Genomic DNA, 23823 nt, shown 5'->3' with positions numbered 1-23823 from the left:
TGTACGTTCCACATGTGTGCACGGCTGGTTTTGGGATCTGAGAGGTTGCAGATTGACATAAGAGGTGAGGAGAGATGGGAAGTAGCAGTAGCCATGCCCTCTGACAGAGGGCAGAGCTCGTGGGATATGTTTCTTCACCTCAGCTGTTGTTTATTCATCTCAGCTGCTGCAGAAGAGCTTAATTTCAGCCATGAACTTACAGCATTTTCCTCCCTACAGTGCAGCCCTTGGAGTTACTGTGCCATCCTTTTGACGCATCATGAGCAGACATGCAATGGACTCCGTCCCAGGGATGCCCCATGCCAGCGCTCAGTGAGTATGCTGCTTGCTTGGGGCTGTTTGTGGGCTCCCCTCAGGGCTTCGTGAAGGGTTTGGGTATGAGCCATAAGACCTGGGGGCTTGGGATGTGTTGGGAGAATGCTTCTCTTCTAGCAACAAGCACTTGCAGATGCATGTGGCCAACAGTGGAGCCTTTGTCGCTTCCCTGGGGGTGCAGAAAAGACTTGTACATGTTGCTAAAAGTGTTTTCTGAGAGCTGAGTTGCTGGTTCTGGCTTCACTGATAGCTGAAAAACAGTAGCACGTGCAAGCTTCCCAGGCACACTCCAAGAGGCACCGTGAGAACACCAATTTAACAGGGTCCCTGGAGAGTGCTAGGATGTGCTTCCTCCTGCCTGAAGGTGGCTGGGCAGCCAGATGGCTGTATTCGTGTGGAGCTGTTATTAATGTTTCATCTGATTGTGTTTACAACATGCTTAATGCGACTTTTAGGTTCCCCCAGCAGACTTATGTTAAATCTAAGCAGAACAACGATACAGCTTTACTGGGCGCTTGACTGGTGAAACTGGGTGTTAGGTGCTCTGCTGCTGAAGTGTGCTCATGCACTCGTGGGAATAAGCAAAGCCCATCGGTATCTACAGAGGATGCTCAGCACAGACAAGAGTGACCACTGGGTCTCCTATGTGGTGTCAGCAAATGACCTTACCCAAAAGCGTGTGGGTAGAGGCAGAGAATGTTGGGGAAATACATTGTGTATATAAGCTGTGCTCCACAGAGATGCTGTTGTGGTTTGGCCATAGTTAATGCCTATCTGCTGGTGGAGGGGCAGCAGAAGAAGCTGTTGGTGCATTGGCATGGGCTTGTGGCATCTGAAAGCCCTTCCTCAGCATCATACCTGCTCCTCAGCAGTGTCTGTGGTCTCTGGGCCATTGCATGTTACCTGCTCTTTTGTAGACCTACAAAAGATGTGGTGAGTGGAAAGGGAAACTTCAGAGAGTGCAAGACAATAGAAGCAGGGAGCTCTGCCAAGACGTGGATTGCCTGTCCTTTTCATAAACATTTCATGCGGAGGTTACCCAAGTTGAAAAAGCAAGTGAACCCAGAACACCCACCCTCTCTGGAGGAATTGAGTTTATCGTTAATAATCTACTGCTAAAAGGGTAACATCTGTTTTGGACAAACTGTAATGAGATTTAAACCCCAGGTGGAGGGAGGACTTCACAGTAATAAATGACTTTCTGTATGTCTAAATAGTTTTAATTTTTTTTTCTGGCAGAAATGGCTGCTTTTCACCTCAGGCTTCTTTTTGCCAGCTCTTTTTGTTTAATGATTGCTATTAATTTCCAGGGTGGCAGATGGATTCTAGCCTGGTGTAGTCTGAAATGAGGAAAAACAGCCCAGGAAGGTGTGAGTTTGCCATGAATGTGAGCATGGGTCACATGTGTCTTGGTGGGATGCCACGTGTGTTTGCTTTCCAGGGGAACTATTGCTTCTTGGTAGCTGCTCCCCGCCCCTGGATCCTCAAGCATCTCTCCCTTTCCTTTGGATAGGAAAGGGAATTGGCTCTCTTGGTCACTGCTGGTAGCGCTGCTGGTTTAGACCTTGATACATCAAGGCTGCTGATTTCAGCAACGCTTTGGGAGGAATTCAAACCAGCACTTAAGCACTTAAGTGCTTTGCTAAATCTAAGCTGAAGTGAGCTGGAGAGCAACACATGGTCCCCAGAACATGGAAAGGAGCTCACTGCCTTGGTTGGGTGATGCCCGTAGCTGCTGCTGCCAGGGGACGGGGATTCCTCCTTGGGCATGAAATGCAGGCTTCAGTGCTTTTCCCATGTAGCTCTGATGTGAATGGTGTAGGATGCTCCAAATGGGAAATCCTCTGAAGGTGGAGACAAGTGGCTGCATTAAATCCAGTGGCCCATGTTGTAAGTTCCTAGTGCCCAAAAAGGCATTTTCTCAGTCTTTCTGACACCATCTCCTCAAGGAGTAGCCTGATGAAGAGCTAATTCCAATTAGTGCCTCAGTGTGCTGATGTGTCCTGCCTGCCCTTTCCCATGTTGAAGGAGTATCCCCCGGCCCAGCCCAGGATCTGGGCATGCAGGGTGGCTGGAGGAGGACCACAAAAAGAAGCTGGTGATGGACCACCACGTGGCAGTGCTCCAGGATGGGAGGATGAGGGAAGGAGGGAGGATTTCTACTGCCTGGGGTGAGTCCCAGCGATGGAGGGAAGGGCGTAGAGATAGAAAGTGTAGCATCTCAGGTGATGCAGATAATCTCCCTTAATCTCCTGCTTAAAATAACCCAAAGTCAAGTAAAGGAGGGATTATATGGCCTAAGCCACTGTTATCGCCAGGGTGTAACAGACTTAGGTTGCATCTGAAGGGCTGCCAAGGAGGAAGAGGAGTGCAGCAAATGCCGGCCTGTTGGCAGTGCCTCAGTGTGAGGGTGTCTGGGGAGGCTGGGGACCCTCCTGGGACGGTCCAAAGAGAGCAGGGCTGCAGGAGAGGTGGCTGCCCGCAGCCTCAGAGGTTTGTGTGGGGACCTGGTCCAAGGTGTGTCCAACTGCATGGAGATGATGCAATCTTTTACACCTTGGTATTGGTAATAGGTTTATTCTTAGCATGGGAGTCAAAGTACTTCTTACCTGTTAATTATTCTAATAGGAGAAGCCATCTGACTCAGCTCTACAGCTGAGAAAATGAGCCACTGAAGAGGTAAACAGCCCATCAGGTGCTGGAGCAAGGCAGGCAGTCCTTGCTCTCCCATCACTCAACTTCATCATTTCTATTTTTAATGGAATTTGCCTTACACACCCTTGGCTGCACACTCATGGTAGCCATGAGGCACTTGTGAGCTGAAGGCATCTCCTACCCTTTGCTAGAAAGTCACACCCAGGCTCAGCTGCTCCGCTGCTGCCAGCAAGGGCTGAGTTGCAGAGCCCTGTCCATCAGCTCCTGGTGATGTCTATGAGATAGATAGCAGCACAGAAACAGTGTGAGGAGGCATTGCCTTGGGGAGGGAGAGGAGAGTGTTCATTTTAATGAGCTTGTCCATGCCTAAAGGAGAGAGAAAGCGAGAGAGGCCAACCTGGTTTAATAAACTCCAGCATGCAGATTTAATCAGATGGATCATTGTTCCTCGCACAGGGATGAATATATTAAAAAAAAAAAAATAAAATCAAACTTCTCTCCTTTGTTTTTCATTTGTATTATATGCTATGGTGTGATAAAACATCCTGGGGCCAGCTCGCAAGCCAATAAAAGAGATGGTGGAGGAGAGCAAGGTGCTGATCCATGTGAGCAGGAGGGGTGAGGCTGGGCTCACAGTGAGGGCTGCAGCACGCTCAGCCCTGGGGAAGATGTGTGTCTGGGCTATGAGCTGCCATCAGCACCTTTTCGACCTCCAGCTCTAAATTCCAGCAGTGCAGTAAGGTTGTGGCTTGAGGTATGAATGTTAGGAGCTGCCTGGTGCTAAAAGCCATCCCTGGGCAAACCTGGCATCTGCACCCTGCTGGGCCGCTCCGTGCTCCCACCCTTGCAGAATGGTGGCCCTGTGTGCAGCACAAAGCAGTATGCAGGTGTAGGGTTGTGTCAGTGCATGCACTGGGAGGACACGGCCCTGGCTTGTGAGTGTCTTGCCCTGTGGGTGTGCATAAAGCCAGCTTAGGCCAAAGAGTATTTGATGCTAAATCCTGGTTGGAATACCTGGAGCTGTGGTATCACCTTCCTTAGGGAAGATTGCCCTAGAGTGGCATTGACCTGTCCATGAAAATGTCACCTACGGCCATTTGGTGTTAAAAATTAAAAACTTTGCCTTTTTGGCACACCCCCACGTTACTGCTTCATTACTTTATCCATTGCTGGGTATGAGCGCTAATAAATAATCCCCCTTCCATTCCTACTGTTGTTTAAGTGGTCATTAATTGTGGTTTATATGCTGTCTTTGTGTATTTGTGTACGACAGCTTCTTCATGATTCCTTGATTAACCGTGATTGATTGCGTATTTTAAAATCAATTAAAAGTTTTGCTCTGAAAGGTAAAGTCTTTAGCAGTAATGCTCTAAGACGTTGCCATTTATAATGGAGCTATTGTAGTGCTGGCTTCCATTAGTGTGGCACACTGATCTTTTTTGTCTGGATCCATGCAAACACATGTATGAGTGAGTGTGCAGACACTTGTGTCTTTTTTGAGTGAGTTATAGCTGGAAAAGAGGGGGTGGTTCCTCTCAAGGTTCTGGACCACGAAGGGTGGGTTGGTTTCATGGCCAGCCAGGTATCATCAACTCCCTTCCCTAGGAGCTGAGTGCAAGTCTTGAGTCCCACATGCAAAATTTCCATGCTGGCTTGAGAGCACTGTGCCTCAGTCAGCTCCTCTCTACCAATTAGATAGCTGCCAGTGTGCTTGGCTGAATGGGGCCACCAAGAGGGGCGTGCATCCTTCTGAACTGCTGTTTCAGGGAGTGAGTCTGTGCCTCGTGGGGGTGCGTAACTGCAGGTTTGTGATTGTGGTAGTGATACAGTGCTGATGTGACGGAGGAGGAGATGTGGCTGCTGCCTGGAGCACAGATCTCTCCACTTCATAACACCGGTGCTGGTATTGTATCAGTCCTCAGCTCATTGTACTGCTGCTGAGCTGGGAGAATGTGTCCACCACCAGAGCAGGAGGAGATGAGGTTAACACTGCTTTCTATATGCTCTGTGCCTTCTCCTGTAAATCTCAATCCAGCATGTGTGCCAGGGTGCCTTTGCCTAGTGCATTGAATGGGTAGCGAGGACACCGTGTAGGTCTTGCACAGCTTCTTGGATGTGGGAGGAACTAAAATCCCTGGGGGCCAGGGGGACGTAGGGCCCTATTTACTGATTTCTCCTCTGCCCCCTTTTTCCCCCGGCATCCCAGCTGCACCCAGGAGTGCCTGTGAGGGGAAATCACCAATCTACTTAACTGATGGGGGAAGTGCTCTGTGCAAGCCCTGGAATGGGATGGTTCTGTCGTATTAACTCTCCTCCTCGCGTTGATGTTAATGAAATAAAGAAATATGATGGTTCCAGACTTTTAAACTTCTTATAGCTCCATTTGCATAATGGCCACTGCTACCCTGAACAGGAACTGATCTGTCGAAAAATATTGTTCCAGCCCTCTATCATTCAGCTCAATGGAAGGCACAGATTGGCCCACAGGGGCTGTTTTTTGCTGATGGAATGGAGTATGCCTCACGCCGAACATAAAAAGCTAAAATTAGGACTCAATTCAATATTGTAAAAAAGAAATTGGTTAAAAGTTATAGATCAATAACTGTTAACGTGACTCTATTTTTCAGGCAGGTCATGTTTACTGCTGGTGATGTGGGGATGGCTCCTTCCCACCTGCTGAAGACACTCTGCTGTCCCTTCGGAGCAGTTTCTTGTGGCTCAGCTGCCCTGAGCGATCCTGTGAGCTTTGCTACAAGCTCTGGAGTTTGTCATGAATGTTTGCTGCACTGTGCAAGGCTGGGCATGGCTGCACCCAGCTCCAGGGCTCTTCTCCACCTTCCTACATGACACTTGACATCAAGCAGTGAGTGATGCTGGCAGCGTGCCTCTGAGATGGACCATGCCTCACACCTCAGTGCCCCAGATCCCCAGTCCTCAATGCCTAGAGCAACTCTTCTTGATGCCCTTGATCACCGCCCTCTTCTCCTCCATGCCCTCTATCTCTGCTTCTTTCTTACCTACATCTCGGCTACTTGATTACCAACATCTCTGTTTCTCCTCATCCTGGCTCTCTGTTCCTTGATGATCTAGATCTCTGCTCTTTGATGCCCTAGATTTACACTTATCAGTGCCCTAGATCTCTGCCTGCTGCAAAGACTGCTCCTCTCCCAGCAGACGATTCCTGCACTACTTCCACCAATTTGAGAGTAACTGAATGCTTTCACCCCTGGGTCTTGGTGTGTGTTCGTCCTGCCCGTTACAGCAAGGTAAGCATCTATTCCTCCATTGTGTATATTTAACCCATGGTGCCCACAAGCAAAAACTGTATCTCTCAGCAGCATTGTGAGTTTAGGGTGCACAGCCCCAGATAATGGGGATGGGGAGCAGGGAGCTGGCTGAGCATTGTGAGCCAGCATGGTGATGGTCCTTCTGCCCCCAGTCACCTTGGGCTTGCCTCTGACAGCTCATTATAGCTAGTCTTTGATCACTTGCCTCTCCCCCTCTCTGTACTTGGAAATGCTGGAGAGCTTTCGTGACTGATATTATCAAAAAAGACGTTTTTATTTCCAAAATATACAGTGTAATTAGAACTGCAAAGGAAGAGAGCAGCCAGTCCATAAAAACACCCGCTCTGCGACAGTCTCTGTCCTGACCCTGTGAGAACTGGGAACAAAAGACTGCTGGGTTTTGGGGAGAACAGCTTCCCAAATAATGGGAGCACCTCTCAGGTCCCAGCCAAAAAGAGCTCTTCCACTGCATGGGAAGGCTTTGCTGTGTAAATGCTCTCACTCACAGCTGAACATGTTTTGCTGAATTGGGACCCAGTGGAAGCATGGATTGAATAGCTTCAACCAGCAACACAGAGGCCCTCACCTAACCCATCAGCGTGCAAATATGCCTTCTGATGGAGTGATTGAAGGCTCCGCTGCCACAGACAGCATTGCTAGCATATTTTCAGCTTTGCAGGGCCTTCTCCCACAGGCAGCTCCATCCTATAGGTGGGAGGGCAGCGCTTCCCCTCTGCCAGCTGCTGGCCATGGGCAGAGGCTGCCTCACAGAGACCCAGCTCCCGTCCTTCCCATCTCTACAGCTGCCCCAGGAAACAGCTGACTTCTTAAAAATTGATGGGGTTCATTTCCTGCCTGCGTGCACTTAAAGCATCAGCTCTGCCACTACCAGCAATGTCCACATTAATTACTATCATAGCGCAAGTACCTTTGTGTGCGCTGCCTTGCCTGGAGAGTCTGTCCCAGCAGTGACCTGTGTTTTGCTCCCCTCGAGACCTTGCCCATGGCTGAGGTTTCCAGAGCTGCTGCATGCACAGCAGCAAAGCTGGGATAGCCCCAGAGGAGGAGAGGCAGCAGGAAGGGTCTGCGCACAGATCCTCTCTGATCCAGGCTCAGAGGTTCACCTGGTACGTGGGGTTCTCCTTCCCTCCTCCCTGTGTCCTATTGAGCAGCAACATCCCAAGACTGTGTGGAATCCCCACACTGAGTGCCCTCAGCTCTGAGCCCCAGGGTACAACCTTCAGCATTCCACCACTGAGTCCCTCCAAACAGAAATTTTCAGTTTCCAAGGGAAAACAAAATCTGGTCATGGAAAAACACCCAGCTCGTTCAAACAGAGCTGCTGGGGTTGGGGCCAGGCCACGCTGGTCTGCTTTTCAGTGCCCCGTGGACTGCAGAAAATTATGAATTCTTTTCTTTCTTTTTTTTTTTTTTTTTTTTTTTGCATAAAATTATGATTATCCAGTGTTTAACACAAGCATGTCTTAGACCGTGAAATGACTTGCATGCGAGAGATAAAACACTAGAAATTAAGAGGAAGCAGGAGCCAGCAACTGCAAAGATCATTGGAAAAGCCTGTTCAGCATGGACCAAAGAGCTCCAATCCAGGTATCTGATACAGCCTCATCAAAACCTGACCAAGGGTGTCCTCTGAATACATGAACTTACCAAAATGAGGATCTGGAGGAGACTGACGGAGACTGACGAGTACTGGAGAACACATCCAGAATACTTCATCGCTGCCTTTTCCTGTTCACCTAAGAATCCCAAAAGGCCTGCAGGCAATTGGTAACAGATCCTCAGAAAAAGGTCTAGGAATTATAGCAGGTCACGAGCTGAACATGAGCTATCAGTGTTGCATCAAGAAGCACGGTGCCCTGGGAGATGTGTGCAGCAGCATGACCTATCCAGGCTCACCACATCATCTCTCTTGCTTGTTCAGTGCTGGTGAGGTCTACACTGGAGCAAATTCTAGTATCGGCAGCTCGTGTCAAAAGGGAGGCAGCAACACTGCAGTCAGCATGCAGGGAACAGTGAGAATGATCAGAGGTCTACAAGACACGACCTACAAAGAAAGATTGAAAGAACTGGGTTATTTAGCCTAAAAGAGATGATGGGAGAAGAGATGTGATAACAGTCTTCAAGTGCTTAAAAGGCTGCTGCCAAGGGGAAGAGAATAATCTGTTCTTTATGTCCATGGTGGACAGGACAAGAAATAATCGGCTTAAATTACAGCAAGAGAAATCAGGTTAGACACCGGGACAAAACCGGCGAGGCTGAAGCTGGGCAGAGAATGACAGCAGTGCTCTTGGAGGCAGAGCGGTTCTGTTGGGTTGGGATCGCCGTGGGGAGAGGACGATGTGCTTCCACCTCCCTGCAATGCCTTTGACACAAGGTTTGGTGTTGCTGCATTTCCCAGAGCAAGGTCACGCTGCAGCCATCGCTGCTGGGGGGACGAATCCCAGCCACTTTGTCTTGTGAGAACTTCCAAGACAGCAAAACATGATTTTGTGGCAAACTGAGAGAACGAGTCAACATTTTCAGTTATTTTTCTTGCAGTGAAAAAATACTTGAAAATGGATTTTTTGTTTCTCTCTCATCTATTTCAGCCATCCTGCTGTAACACAAACAGAGCAGAGTGCCCCAGCCATGCCCCATGGGCAAGCCAAAATGACGTAGTCCAAACAAAACCTCTTTGATAACATCCTTGCTGAAAACGTCAGTGAACTCCATTTCTTCCCTTCCAAACAATTAGATGGAGCTGAAATACCATTTTCTGAGTGAGGAGATTGCCCTGAGATGTTTTCCAACTGGCTCAGAGGGTTCTTGCTACCTGAGAGGCAAAAAGAAGAGGAAAGGCACGCACATGTCCACGAGCAGCACTGCTTCTGCTGGCAGCGCGGTGCTGCTGAGTGCGCACCGCTGGCCAAAGATTGAGAGATGCTGTGTTCTTAGGAGAGATGATTATTACTACTGGATTCCAAGAGCAATCCTTTATTTTAAAACCTGCCTCCTAATTCATTTTATATTTACCCATAAAATGTTGGCCAAGGTTTCTGAGAGCTGCGGTCTTTCGGAAAGGCCAAGTCTCCAGCGGAGCTGACTCAGCAGAAGCTCTCCTGATTGAAGCAGTGCCTGTGTGGGTTTGTACCACCCCTGGGCAGGGATGGGAACAGAGGAGCTGGGCTCTCCCTGGCTTTGTTTTCTGCAAGGAGCAAAGCTTGCTGCTGGCCTGCAGGGCTGGGAAGGGGACTGGCAAAGTGCATAATTCTCCCTGCTTGTTTCCCCCCTGCTGTGCATCCCAACTTTTGTTCACTTGCAGTTTAGTACATCTGAGATGAGAATCAAAGAAAGAAGAAAAAAGAAGAAAGAAAGAAAAAAAAAAAAAAGATGAAATCCCTGTAAGTAATTAGTTTTCAGCCTTTCTGCCCAGCATCAAGAAGGGATGCAGAAAATACCCAGCTTATTAAAACATCCCCCTGCTTCCACCCAGGATGCTCTGGGACAGGCGTGCCTTGCCTAGGGACAGGCATCCCAGCTCCTTCCCACACCACAGTGGGAGCACACTGGGACTTGGTCTAATTCTAACATAGCCCCTTGTGCCAAGCCAGTTTCTGCCTTCCTTTTCCCATGTTGCAGATTGCCCTAGTTGTTCCCCTGGCTCCTGGGCACGATGGTAATGCCTCCCCTGTCTGTATTTGTGAGGCAGTGGTGTCCTAAGCAGCTCATGCTTTGGAGATAAGGTCTCCTCTGCAGAGCCTGGCCTTCATCTTCGTGCTATTGTGGGCCCTCCTCATCCAAGGGCTGGGAAGAGAAGAATTTGATACTGCAGACTGCAGTGGAGTCCTATCCCAGGTGGACCAAGCTTCCTTTGCCTCAAGGAAAAATTCATGTTAGGATGAAGTGAAAATGAGAAGGAAGCTGAAAGTTGCCCATCTCATACCTTGGAGAGGAGCTGCTTCTGATTTCTCTTACAAGGCATTTGAGTGGTGGCCAGGCTATGAAATAAAGCCAAGGCTGTTTGAACTGACAGCTCATTCCACACGCAAGCAAAACCCAGAAGGCCATCCAGAGCTGCGTAACAACAATGGGCTAATAGATAAGTACATAACGGAAACCTAATGAGAACACCAGCATCTCCTAAGTTCAGCTTCATTCAGAAAGCCAAGAATATGGAATTGAGTCAGTCTGTGTCCGATGGCCATAATGAACATGCCACAGGAGATGCCCGGAAGGAATAATACCTTAAATTGGCAAGGTTGCAGTTGCATTCATCTGCTCAAACAAGAGCTGGTCATCCATAATCCAGCAGTATCAAAGGCCAGTACATCAGTTCCAATGTCATTATTTCTACCTTCAAGTATGGGTGGGAACACTCAAAATCTGACAGCAGCCCCAACAGATGTGTCGCTACTGTGAGAGTCAATGCTGGAAGGCCAACGAGGGGTATGAAGCAGAGTTAATTTACTCTAGCTAATGCTGAGGATCATCAGGGGATTCAAACCACCACCACCATCACCATCACCTAGTCCTCTGGAGAAGGCTGTAAATGTGTGTCTGGGACATGCATCAGCAATGATCTATTGCAGCTGGAGTCTGCAGCCCCAAACCTGTGTTTTGAGCACAGCTGGCTCAGGAGAGGCTTGCATTGATTTGGGAGCTCTGGTCTCCTTTCCTAGGGGGCTAAAAGATGAGTGCAGGGCAGTTGTCATCCCCAGTATTGGCTGTAGGGGACAGGGGCAGAAAGTCCCTAGTGAGGACCTTCTCCCCAGGTTGTTTGCAGGGGAATTGGGGTGATTGGAAGCCAGCGGGCCTCCAAGCGTTGCGTTATTCATGTAGCAGCTAATGGAGCTTACTCAATCCATAAAGATTTTTAGTCAGGAGTTTGATGTTAATTATGGACCAAAACATTTAATAGCCCGTTACACTTCCACGAGGCATTTTTTTAATTAAAAAATGATATATTGCGGAAAAGGGGAAAAAAACAGAGGGGAATAATTGAAGATTGTTTTATTCTGGAATGACCCGAGGCAGGGAAGGCAACGAGGAGCCAGCGTGTAGGGAAACGTGATGCTAATGGCATAGACCTGGCAGCAAGGGAAGAGTGGAGCGAGGTGGGAGCAGCTGAACCTCTGGGAGAAGGAGCCCTGAGACAGGTGGGTGAACTATGAGGGGTCTGCGCTCTGTGCTGGACTGCCCGACCTCTTGAGTCATTTGTGCTGCAGAAGACCTTGGTTCAAACCCTTCTTTCTGCATCTCTGTCAGCTGTCTCTCAGGAAAAACAGCTAAACCCCCAGGGTGGAAATTAGCCTGGAATATGTCAGGGTTGAAGAAAATCTGACATGTCTCGCTCTGACGCTACTCCATTTTTCATTCAACGTTTAAAGATGAGTTGGAGCAGGGGCTGGCTTCGGATGCATTCAGATGGGCTGTGCAAAATGGAAGGGCTTCAGTAGAGCAAGCCAGCATGTCCCATGCCCACCCTGCCCCAAACGGTGCCCACTGGCTGATGAAGGTGAGCCTCCATCTGGGAAGTTGCTACCCAGCTAACTCGAGAGGGGAGGAGGAGAAGTGGGATGGAAGCGTGTTCTGGGGGTGCCCAGGAAAAGTTAGGATGGCTGCTAATCATTGGAAGGAGCTGGACTACAATCCCCACACTTGCCCAAGTCCTCCCATGGCTCCAGCTCCACACATCACTGTTGCTCGCTTCCCCCAACTCTACAATGGAAATAATATTATTCCCTCCTTACAAGGCTTTGAGATGCTCAGTTACTATGGTGATGGGGCCATAAAAGTACCAAAGATAGCAAGAACAATAATAATATCAGACATGGTAAGAGCCAAATAATTGCATTTAGGGCACGCACACAACACAGAAGAGAGCCACCTCCACGCACCACAGAGCTCGGGCTCTGAAGGCAACTTGTTACACCAGCAGGCTCACAGCCTATTTAAGAGCTAATTTCCAATCCCTGCCCCGTCCACCGAAGGGCAAGGAGCAGCCGCAGCTCTGTGCCCACTCCCACCTCTCTCCTGCAGCAGCCACAAAGCAGGGAGCAGTGGGATGAGGGCCCTTTGCCAAGGCCAACATCAGCACACCAGCACTGTCACACCACGACCCGCAGATGCACGGCTGCCACTTTGTTTGACCAGCTGAGCGTTTCCCCCAGCACAGTGCTGCTGGCGGTTTGGCTCCTTTTTCTCTGCTGCTTTGTCTCTTGCCTCATTTTTTTTCTTTTCTTATTTTTTCTTTTGAAATGTATGGGGTTTTAATTGGGGAAAAAAAAAAAAAAAAAAAGTATAGCATCTGTGGCTGCCTAATAACACCTGTGTGTGGCAAGGCAGCTTTTCAGCAGCTATTGTCACAGCATTCTCATCTGTGCAGTGCTGAGCTGCTGCTGCGTGGCCCCCTCGGAACTGCTCAAGCAGGAGCCATCCTCGGAGGGCACGTAATTAACAGGTGATGCAAAACAATATGCTGTTAAAAAAATATGAGCGACAAGCCTTCTAACTAGGGGGATGCTCAGGGATGCGCAGGCGATGAGTTTGCCATGCCTCTATAGGAGTGGTGCCTGCAGGCATCCGAGGGGCAGTGCATTTTGGCCTTTGTGTTAGCTCTGCATCTCAATCCTTGGTGGGCACCCACCTCCTTTGGACCTGGGAAGCTCAGGTGGGGCCCAAATCCATCTCCCCATTGGGTGAATGAATGAATGAAGTGCCGTTCCCAGATGGTGGAGTGGTTTGGCCAGGGAATAGAAGAGCAGCACGGCAAACATCTCCATGTCCAGCCCTGCGTGATGCAGCTCTGCAGAGCCCCCTGTAACCCAGGGCATTTATGCAGAACCCTCCGGGCACTTCCCTTCAGCTCAGCCAATGCTTTCAGGCTTCGAATTTCCCTCATCTCTCAGAGTACATTAAAAAAATCAATGTAATTACACAGCAAACATTAATTATGATCAAAAATGCAGCTGAGAGGGATTGATCTGGAGGAGATCGCAAGGCTGTAGCTAGCCACAGAACTGCCAAAAAATCAGCTCAACGAGGCTGAGGCCACGGGGATGTGTGGCCTGTCTGAGCAGCAAGGCGTCCTTGGAGACACCTGGACTGTGGTTTCTGCCTCTGATTTCTCTTATGGCAAGCACAGGGATGGGTGAGCTCCATGGGTATGGAGCAGCTTCCTGGTCACCACAGCCGCATCAGTGAGGTGAGTGGTGCAGAGCCCTCTCAGATATTACTGTAAAGCATATGGACAATTCTGCCTGGCAATTTGCTCAACAGTAAAGCAATCTTCATCTCCAGCTTCTTCCCTTAGACTCCAGTAGGTTCTTGGAGCTCTCCAGGGATGAGGCTCCCCTGTACCCTGCGCTGTCTTTTGGCCATCCTGATTCTTAGGAAGCTGTCCCTGAGCATCTCACTCAACTTGGCTGCACTTCAAGCCTATTAGAAATTGTCCAACCAGCCACCAATTGATCACCATCACTTTATAACTGCCCTTTCCATTCTGGATGAATGTTACACACTGTCTCGCTCTCAGTCTCTGTCCTGGAACACAAACCCAGCTCCTTCAGTCCATCTTCCTGGAGCATGTTTTTCCAAACACTCTGAACTCTCTCAATTTGTCTGAATTTCTCTGAAAGTTGTAATGGCCAAACCTGGAGATATGTATCTCCTGCTGTTGCCTTACCAGCACTGAATAGAGCCAAATAAATTACCTTGCTGTCTTCCATCTGAAACTATTAATACATCTCCAGGCAAGATGTGCCTTTTCTTTCCTAAAGCATCAGGTTATTGTCTGCTGCTCAGTTTGAGGGCTACTCTGCTGCCTGAGCCTTGGCTGCTCTCCTGCTGGCATACCAGTTCTTCCCCATCTTACATCTGCGATTTTGATATCGCCTTCCTAAGTGAAGCACTTTGCACTTGACTTTATTGAATTTCAGTGTATTGATTTCAAGCCATTTCTTCAATTTATCAAAATCATTTTGCTCTGAGGAATCTTGCAGCAGCTTGTCTTGCATCTGCTCTGTTGACAAAAGGTCTTTAGTCCTCAAGGCTATCAAGCCAGGACTGCATAGTAGTCCTTAAAATAGCCAGAAAGTACCATTTGAGAGGCATGGGGACAACAGAAGATAGAGGTTTTAGGCTGGTTTGCACAGAAATGGACACACGGTGCAGAAACAGCAGGAGGAGATGGGGTGAAGCACTGCGAGCACTGTGGGAACACTACTGAGTCCTGGGGTGAGAGCAGGGCTGCGAGATGCTGGGACCCTGCTGCTGGCCTGGGTACAGCCCTGGATGGATTGGGGGTGGTGGAGGGTTGAGCCCTGGGGTTTAATGGTGTCTTTTTTTTTTCAAGCCTGTGTGTGATGAGCTGCCCCATTGCCCCATTGCCCCCTTGGGGCTTGCATGGGGACATCCTGCAGCACCAGATGTTAATGGCACTGCGTGGGGACAGCAAAACCTGAGCTAAGAGACTGGAGTCCATCAGCCAGGTGAGAGGTTTTTTTTGTTATTGCTCCATTCTTTAAGGCAGAGGAAGGCACCTGGAAGCAGATGCTTGTCCTTTGGAGGAGGGAGCAGCTCTTGGCCCTTCTGCTTGGCCACACTGCAGGACCCCGAGGTTTTGGGGATGCACCCACACCCAGCACCCACCCTGCGTTCTTCCCTCTGCTTCTCCCACCTTCCCCTGCAGCCTCCTCCTGCCCCACACGGCAGGCTGCTGCTCAGACAACCATTACCCAGGTAGCAGGAGGAATTTCCTAGAAAACGGTACAGAAAAGCACCTCCTGCAGAGCTGCCTCCTAATAAGTCCCTGTTCTTCCACAGGCGGAAGGCGAAGCGGCCGAGCTTCAGCTGCACACACAGCAGGAGGGAGGGGGAACGCGCCGGGAGCGAGATGCAAACAGACCCAGGGAGGGGGAAAGCAGAGGCGTCGTGGAAGGGCTGGAAGAGAAAATGGTTTCCTTGGAAAAAGGCTGGCAAGCCTCAGCTGGAAAGGGACAGCGAGGGAGAGATGAGAGAGCTGCTCCGCGTTGGAGAGAGAAGAGGAGCATGGTTTGGGTAAGGCTGAGCTCACCCAGGCCCTTGACATGGTAATGATGCAGACACAGACGTGTGATAAGCCCTGCTCTGCACACACTTTAAAATCTAAGTAGCTTATGAATAAGTAATAATCCCTATTCCCAGTGCCATAATCTATATTTAATTAAGAAAATAACTAAATGGCGGGAGTAAAAGGGGCTGCGTGGGGAAATGGAGACAGAAGCACTATGAGATAAGCTCTGGTGGGAACGGGGACAAAAGGCAAAGTCAGCATGGCCATGGTGGCATGGTGGGGCTGCTGGGCTGGGCACAGGGTGACCTGCAGGAGGAGGTCTGCCCCAGTGACTGCCAGGGTCAGCACTGAGCTGAATGCTGGGCAGCTGCATTGTGGGTCTGCTGTGTGACTTCGTGTTCCCTCCTGCTCGATGCTGGTGCTGATGGGGGGCTGCGTGGAAAGTGATGCTCCAGCGTGCCCAAGCCCTGTTTGACAGTACCCAAATCACAGCCTTTGACACCGTTACAACATGCTGCTTGGTGCCTGTGATAAAGCATTCTTGGCAGGATGCTCCAAATGTCTTGCACTGACACAGGAAAGCAAGCCCTGCCAGAATAACCCGTGCTGAGATGGGAAGAGAGCATTCTAGGTGATGCCAAGGGCAGCTCTGATCAACCTCCACTTTGGACAAGAGCAGAGTGTGGTTCCAAAGGTACCTCCATCCAGGGACTCCACAGAGCCCTTTCACCAACAAAAGCTCTTCATAGCTAAAGCCCCAAACCTTTCCCACCCAGCATATTGCACCAAGGCTGCAAAGTGTGGCTGCAGCTCTGCTCACGTAGCTGTGCTTCTTATTTCCCTAGTGGGGATCTGCAGTCACCTCCACTCCTTTGGTTGTCAATAGTAAAACTGAGAGCACACCTTGAGGGCTCGGTCAAAGAAAAAAGAAAAAAAAAAAACAATCTCAACCCACATGCTATACTTTATAAATAGGCCATCTGGTTTTTAAATTGAAAAACAACAATAATCACTGCTGAGAGCCCGCTGAACAAAAGCAGCCTTATTGCCACTGGGACAGATTCATTCTCACCAACAGAAACAGACATATTTTTCAAGCTGCTCTTGAGCTCCTGAAGTTGCTAACGTCCCGCTGCATCACGGTGACTGCAATCAGGTTTTAGCTGCACCCCTCTCCTCTAAGGGCTGTTTTGGGGCAGGGTGGTGGGAGGTCTGGAGAAAGCAGTTCTTAGCTGCGTGGTGGGGAGCAGGGGTGGGATGGGCTGTGCTGCAGTGGGCATAGCAGCCAGGCAGGCTTAGCTTTCTGCTACTGTTAAGAGAAGGAGAAAAGCACAACTTCCAGAGAAGAGGTCTGTCAAGGGTGCTGAGCAGGAACAGCCATGGAAGGAGCCACATACCACAATCTGGAGATCTTTGCTTCCTCTCTTCCCAGCGCAGTGAGCTCACTGGGAGCTCAGTGCTGGCCCAAATCCAGCTTGCCCCCAACAGTGCCCAGAGCCAGGCATGCAGCCAAGCAGGTGGGGAACAGGAGTGCTGGAGCTCGCGTTGTTTTATCTGGGTTTGGGTCCTTGAATCAGAAAGCTGGACACCATTAGCCATTGCTGATCCAGAGCCAGCATCTGAACGCATGTGGCAGTGGCTCACATCGCTGGATCCCTGCCTGGGTGCTGCTTTGGGCATGGCTGCCAGCAGGCTCGTGCCATTGGCCTGCCCATATCACAGTCAGAACAAGTGATGTGGGACTGATGGGATGCCACCATCCTGGGCACACCATGGCACAGGAGGTGGGGCTGAGAGGTGCCAGAGTCTGAATGTTGCCTTTGGGCAGGAAGTAAGGACCTGTAACATTGACCTAGCAAATGATGCTGGCTGCTCCGTGCTGGAAGATGTCGTTCTGAGTACAGCACATGTGTTCAAATGTTATGGAGAGATAAGAAAGGTGCAGACTTGGAAGTGGAGGAGAAAGGAAAGGAACAAAAACAATTTAATAATGAATATATTATGTAGACATGTCATACCTCTTGCCTGCTGGCATGGATTAATATCCATAAATCAAAGAGGAAGGGACTGTTTTAAATGCTGGAGATGGAGGCTGGTCCTCAGAAAATTGCTAGAGGGGCATTAATAAGGAGAGACATCTGGGAACGGCTCCAGGTGCATTGGCTGCACACAGGGGAAATTCTGCAGAACCAGTGTCAGCTGGAATGTATTCCTGTGCTGTGGGGACCCTGGGCCCCCATGTCCAGGCTGGAGGAGCCACGACTGAGGCAGGACTTTCTATCTGCCTCATCTCCGCTGGGCATGCAGTCACCATCTCCCATCCCCCGCAGTGACTGGGCCCCCAAGGATGGGAGCTGCAGCTCTCCCAGTGAGGCCCAGGTAAGGGCAGTCCCTGAGCACTGCCCCATAGGGCTGTGCTGAGATGGCATTGGGCAACCTCCCCCCTCCCTGGGCAGGATTTGTGCTGGGTAGGGGCTCCACTCCTCACCACATCACTTGCTAAAGCAGGGATAGAGCACTGAGATTGCATTAATCTCATTTCTTGTGCATTTTCACAACCCTGACCTGCAGCCGAGGGGAAGGGGCTGGGAGAATTTTGCATTGCGGGGGAACCACCAGGGAGGAGCAGCTCCAGGAGAGAGCATCCACTGTCACACACACATGCAGAGAGAGGTGAGAAACCTGGCTGGTAGCAAGGGATGCTACAAAGCATCGTGTTCATGGTATGAGCAGATTATAGGGGAAAGGGAGAAGGCAGGAAGGCTGTAGGAGGAAGATGCTGAGCAAATAGCCCACACTGCAGCACCACTGCTGATTTTTGTGGGGTCCCTTTGAGCTGCAAAAATGGGGAAAGAAGGATGAAGAAGGCTGAGCATTTGGAAATAGCTCGATGAGCAGCCCCAGGTCCAAACAGCAGAGTGAGAGGAGCAGATGTGGGATGGGAACCTCAAGCAAGGAATCCCTGGGGCTGCTGCACGCAAACCCACGTGTGACAAGGGCACAAGCAGGCTCAGTGCTCAGAGTGGGGAATTGCTGTCTGACTGCATCTCTCCCTGATTTCATTGTGTTTTGTTTAATTGAATTGCACACACACATGCACACAAAGCCCCGGTGCGTGGTGTGAACTCTGCAAGGAAATGAGCAGCATGTTGAGGAGGAGGGAGCTAAGCAGGCGGGTGGAAAGGGGCAGAAGGAGAGACCTGCAGGGAAGGCAGTGGGCTGGGGTGGGGGGCACAGCTCAGACATTGGGGCCCTTCTGTCAGCTCCCATTACAGCCTGGGCTGCTCTCTGGACACGAGACCCTGACCCAGGAGGAGGCAGCACTGCCTCACTTCCCATTGCTGCAGTGTTAGATGCATGTCCAGCCGGGGCTGCAAGCAAAGCCAAGGGCAGTGCTGCTCTGTGATGCTCTGCAGTGCCAGAGAAGTGTGAGGTTAAAGGACGTGAGCATCCTGCCCAGGCTTGCTGTGACAGGCCTCGCATGTGCTTAGTCACATCCAGCTATGAAAACACTCTTGAAACCAAGACATTGATTCAAAGGAGCAGCAGCATTGCAAATACATCTGCCTGTGCGAAGGAGAACTTCAAAAGGGCTGACAGTCACTGAGCCCAGCAGTAACCTTTGGCTAATTAGCTGTCTTGATTTCCTTGCAGTTTATTTTTACACTTCTCGTGCTCTGAAATGCAGTTACTGTAATGTCAGAAAGGTCATGGTAAATAAAAAGCTTCCTAGCAATAACTATATCCGCCCCACTGGGCTTTGGCGACTGATAACTTTTGGGACAGGCAGGTTGGCAGTGCTTTGCTGAGGGTTTTGTCTTGCACAGGGCTGTGCTGGGGGCAATAGAGGTTCCTGGGGCAAAGCAGGTATTTCTGAGGAGTGTGATGGACAGAGGGCACATGTAAAAGTGCTCTCCTGAGGTGAAGACTCAGGTGACCAGAATGGGGAAGTGAGGTCAGGAGAGCAGTGAGTAGATAGGTGTGAGCAATGCTGATGCTTGTGGAGAGAAGCAGGTGGGACCCCTGTACCCCTGGAAAGAAAAATTCGGTACCAACCATCGTGCTGCTCCTCCACCCCCATCTGCAGCTCTTCTAGGCACAGACACAGCCCTTTGCTCTACTCGTGATGCCACATCCCCAGCAGGACCTGACCTTCCTGCCTGCCCTAGCAAAGCCTGCCCTAGAGAAGCCAACAGGATGGATAGCTTCCATGTGGCCAAGGTCTTGGGGTTAAACTGGGGGGTGACCACAACCTGAACTACTCCTGCTTCTCTCCACAGGAACATGCAGCCCATGCTGATTGCATGGGCATCCTCCTGCAGGCTCCAGCTCAACACTGAGCAGAGCCGTATCACCAGAAAGACAAAGAGTGAGAAAACAACTTCATTATCTCTGTGCTGTGACCTCCAGTGCAAGCCACTCAGTGTGTGGCTCCCCTGCATTGTGCACAAAGATCAATGGAAGGAAGCATGGAGCTGAGAAGACACCGTTGCGTTAACGAGCAGAAATAAAGCCACTTGTAGAGGATGCTGCTTCCATAGGATGGGATTTCACCCCACGTTTCCTCACGTATGGGCTGTGTCAGTCCCGAGTCCGCAACATTATGCCATGCAAAACAAAGAGGGAATAAATGCTGGGAACCAGTGCCCTGGTAGAACTGGACCTGCACCACGGGATGTGCTACTGGGAAGCATCCCATGGTGAGGACTGCCCCATCCCACCTCGCTCTGAGAGCAAGGGCAAGGAGTAAGACATCAGTGGGATCATTAATTTCATTGTGGGTTTACAAGCAGCGAAATCTGCTCCTTCCTCTCTGCAGAGTCAGCAGCTCCCCCCACCATGTATTACATTTTATTCTGTAAGTGCAAAGTGATTTCCATTGAGGGTAGGGACACTGAAGCACAGAGAAAAAGGAGAATAATATCTTATCTTCCTTTAATCCCCACCATCCCAAAGGGTCGCAGTGCCGTTAGCTTCCCTTTCTATACGTACGCACAGTTAATTAGCATTGCTAGAGAACTGCAGGTATTCTCAGACTTAGTGGAGGGAATATCTTGTAATAGGACGGTAAGCAAATTGTTTCTGCTGTTTCTATTACAGCCAGCTTTGATTATCCGGGGTAATGGGATAACAGGGATAAAGCAAAAACATGGATAACATGAAACCTATGCAAATGAAGCTGAGAAAAAAGTGATGCTGAGAGTAATGGAGGAAAGAAAGGTCAGCAATGCTGATGAAGGAGCGTGGAGATCCCTGTGCTAGCACTGCCATGAGCTCACAAACCCATGCATAATGGTACCTGGGTTCACAGAATTACAGAATCACTGAATGGCCAGGGTTGGAAGGGACCTCAAGGATCACGAATCTCCAACCCCCCTGCCACATGCAGGGCCACCAAGCTCCCCATTTAATACCAGCCCAGGCTGCCCAGGTTTGAGTGCTTCTGCCCCGGGCATGGAGCTGCTCAAGAGAAGCTGTGGGATGAGGGTGGCCTTGCAGATCCATAGGTCCTGGCCCTATAGGTGGAGCAGAGATCTTCCCTGGATGGTACAGCCAAGTTACAGCCCAGGGAGGGGAGCTGCATTAAAGCCAAGCACTTCAAAGCCTCCACATGAGGGATATGTCATTAAAATAAATAAGATTTGGGCACCCAACCCTCCTCCTCCTTACACAAGCAGGAAGAAGCCCAATTTAAAGGTCAGCATCTTAAAATCTTTCGCTGTGTATATACCAGGATAACTCAGCTCCAAACAGAAACCCCACACCCGCTTGATGAGCCACTCTTTGTAGGAGCGTGGCAGGAGCATTGAGAGCCCAATCAGTGCAAGGATAGGGGCAGTGATAAAGCAGGAGGGGAGATAACAGAGGAGCTCCATAAAGATCCAGCCCCAACCACATCTGCTTGGGCAGAGGACCAGCCCAGCAGTCCTTGAGTTGCTCTGTAGGCCCCCATCCTTAAAGGGGAATTTCAAATCCATAACACCAACGTCATGGAGGCAGCTCTGCGAAATCTCTGGTGGTGGTGGGTGGATGGAAAGGGCACCCGTGGAGATGAGCCAGAAAGAAAAGAAGGAGGAATCTTGGAGGAAGACTAACCTTCTTAATAGGTTTTATTGATTTAACCCAAAGAGAGAACAGTAGGGGGAAATTTATGCCATTTAAATGCAAACCAGCAATAAAAATAATCATTAGAGTCATAATCTCAATCTGTTAGCATTTTATGTAGAAATGAGCTTAATGGGAAATGTTTTCCATGTAAACTATTTGCATTTACTTAGTACGAATAAGCCTCTTAAATATAATTCAGTCATTACCACTGAGTTTTATTAAGAGGTTGGTTTGGGTCCTAATTGCTTTAAAGTGTCTGTCTTGGGAAAGTTGCTGGCCTGCCCCAGCCAGGATTTAATGTTCATATCCCCGTTCTTGTTTCCACACTGAGAATACATGTGGATTTTGATGGCGTTCAGAAAACGTCACTCTTCACCCAAACTGCACTGAGATTTTGGGACTGACCAAGGAGGGGCTGCATTTCTCAGTCGGATAGTGGGGTCTTTTCAGAGGAAAAGTAACTTCAGAGCACATTTCCAGGCCCTTCATTTCCTAGAAACAGCGAGAAGCATCTGACAATCTTTCTTAGTAGCTTCCTCCCTAGTAAAATAAGAGGACAACATAGTCCCCTGGGAGGGGAAATCAGAGGTGCCCAGCAGCTCCAAAGAGGCTTTTTCTGGCCACTGCCCTGCCCCCAGGATCAGTCCCCATGGGGACATGGCTCTGTCCATGTGCAGATGCTCCAGGGATGTCACCAGCCCTGTGCCACCCACGCCACGCACACCTCACAGCCACAAAGAGAGAAATAAATACCCTCTTCTGCCTGGGGACACCTTTTAATCTTCTTGCCAGATTTTCATGCCCCAGTCTGGAGGCTCAGTGGGGCCAGCCATGATCTCATTTTGCATCCCACCCACGGGGCTCTGCACAGCTGAGCCTGCTGCTTGTGCCACGTGCCTGTAGGGGCTGGGGCTGCTGCTTCATAGCATCCCATCCCTCCACAACAGCCCAAATCCTATCCCACAAGGAAAAGCATCCTATGGAGGGAGCAGTAGTGATGCAACCAAGGGCTGGACCTTGCTGGTGGCAGGACACACACAGACACCACAAGCAGTGGCTCTCCAGGACGCCATGGCAGATGCTGCCACGCAGGGCTCAAAGGGTGGATGGTGCTGCCTGGCACAGCACTCCATTGGGCCAGGTGACACTGCCCACCTGGTGCATTTGGGGTTTCAGATCTCTTCCAGACGAGCCCCCAGATTTTGCAAAAAGCTGGGTAACTTCAGGATGTGTGTGAGGTTACCCTCACCGGGCTCAGCTAAGAGTAATCAGAGCTTCAGGCCATAAGCCGATTCCCTGTGCAACTCAGGAAGGAATTAGCCCTGTCTCCCCCGCCCCACACCACCATGCAGCATTTGCACAGCTCAAAGGACATGAATCCCAGTGCAGATTTTGTCCCAGGGTGACAAGGGCCCTATGAGAGGCAGAGGAACCCCATGTCAGCCACCATCCCCCCCTCTCCGAGGCTTCTGCCTCATTTCTCCCCCACTTCTGCTTCTGCTGGCAGCAGGAATTCCTCTGTGTTTGCTGAGCAACGTGTTGCAGTCTGCAACAGCTCACCCTGGCTGGAAGCTCATCCTTGTATGTAAATACTGTGTGCAACCGTATCTTCATTTCATGTTATGGAAGTGCATCCAAAGCAGCTAAGCAGGCTTTCTCTGCAGTGTGGATGATGTAAATGATTCAAATTTAACATGTGGTTACATGGTCTGAAGATTTCATTGAGCTTTCAGGTTGGATGGCACTGTAACTGCAGTCCGGCCTCCTGGCTGCTGAATTTTGCCCGGGGGTTTAAAGCGAGTTGGGCTCTTAAGCTCCAACCTTCTGATGCACAATGAGTCCAGTTTGTAAGCAGGAGAAGTGGCTGCTGCAGGCAGGTGGATCACAACCCACCTGAAAACCAAAGATCAGAACCTTGCCCAGCAGCTCTGAAGGGCAGCAGGCTCTGGCAGACAGCACATCCACAGACTGGGTTATTTTGCTATAGTGTGTTTGACTTGCGAAGTGAAGGTAATGAATGGTTCTGAGGTCAAAGCCGTGAATCAAAAGCAATATTGTTATCACTGCTTCCATCTGTAAGCCTTGCTATTCAGAAGCCAGCGCTGTCACAGAACAGCAAGACAAGTGATTGCCTGGGGTCTGCCAGGTGGGTCACTGAGACAGACTGGGACTAAGGGACTGCTGAGGAGAGATGTGGCACCAGCAGCCCAGGACCCACCCCACATCCCTGCCCCAGTCCTGGGTGGCGCTGGCACGGGGATGAGGGGCTGGGAAGGAGCTGCATGTCACCGTGCCCAATGTCTTGTGCCACGTGGCAGATTCCCAAGCAGCTGGGAGAGGACGATGATTTCTATTGCCAGTTTTCTAATTTATCTAATGAGCAAGAAAATAAATCAAGCTGACGGT

General features: G+C 50.0%; 1 protein-coding gene and 1 long non-coding RNA gene across 13 annotated transcripts in view; one reads left to right on the top strand and one right to left on the bottom strand.

Moving 5' to 3' along the window:
* Nucleotides 1–23823, bottom strand: part of ELFN1 (extracellular leucine rich repeat and fibronectin type III domain containing 1) — an 86022-nt gene that overhangs the window by 10549 nt on the left and 51650 nt on the right. For 4 of the 12 annotated variants that reach the window (XR_014886846.1, XM_085237762.1, XM_085237759.1 and 1 more), the window contains exon 4: nt 7926–8032. The exons of 7 other annotated variants lie outside the window; for them this stretch is intronic. The gene's annotated coding sequence lies outside the window, so the exon portion shown is untranslated. Of the gene's footprint in view, nt 1–7925; nt 8033–8184; nt 8323–23823 lie in introns of those variants that run through there. One more of the 12 variants, XR_014886847.1, reaches the window with a different exon arrangement.
* On the top strand, nt 214–21509 carry LOC109370250 (uncharacterized). Its single transcript, XR_014886848.1, has 6 exons — nt 214–312; nt 5598–11413; nt 11523–11772; nt 14611–14746; nt 15081–15314; nt 19590–21509. It is a non-coding gene; the product is annotated as an uncharacterized LOC109370250 (long non-coding RNA).

Source organism: Meleagris gallopavo, chromosome 16 (genome assembly GCF_905368555.1).
Source record: "Meleagris gallopavo chromosome 16, MGAL_WU_HG_1.1, whole genome shotgun sequence".
Taxonomy (NCBI): Eukaryota; Metazoa; Chordata; class Aves; order Galliformes; family Phasianidae; genus Meleagris; species Meleagris gallopavo.
This window is presented reverse-complemented; position numbering and strand designations above follow the sequence as displayed.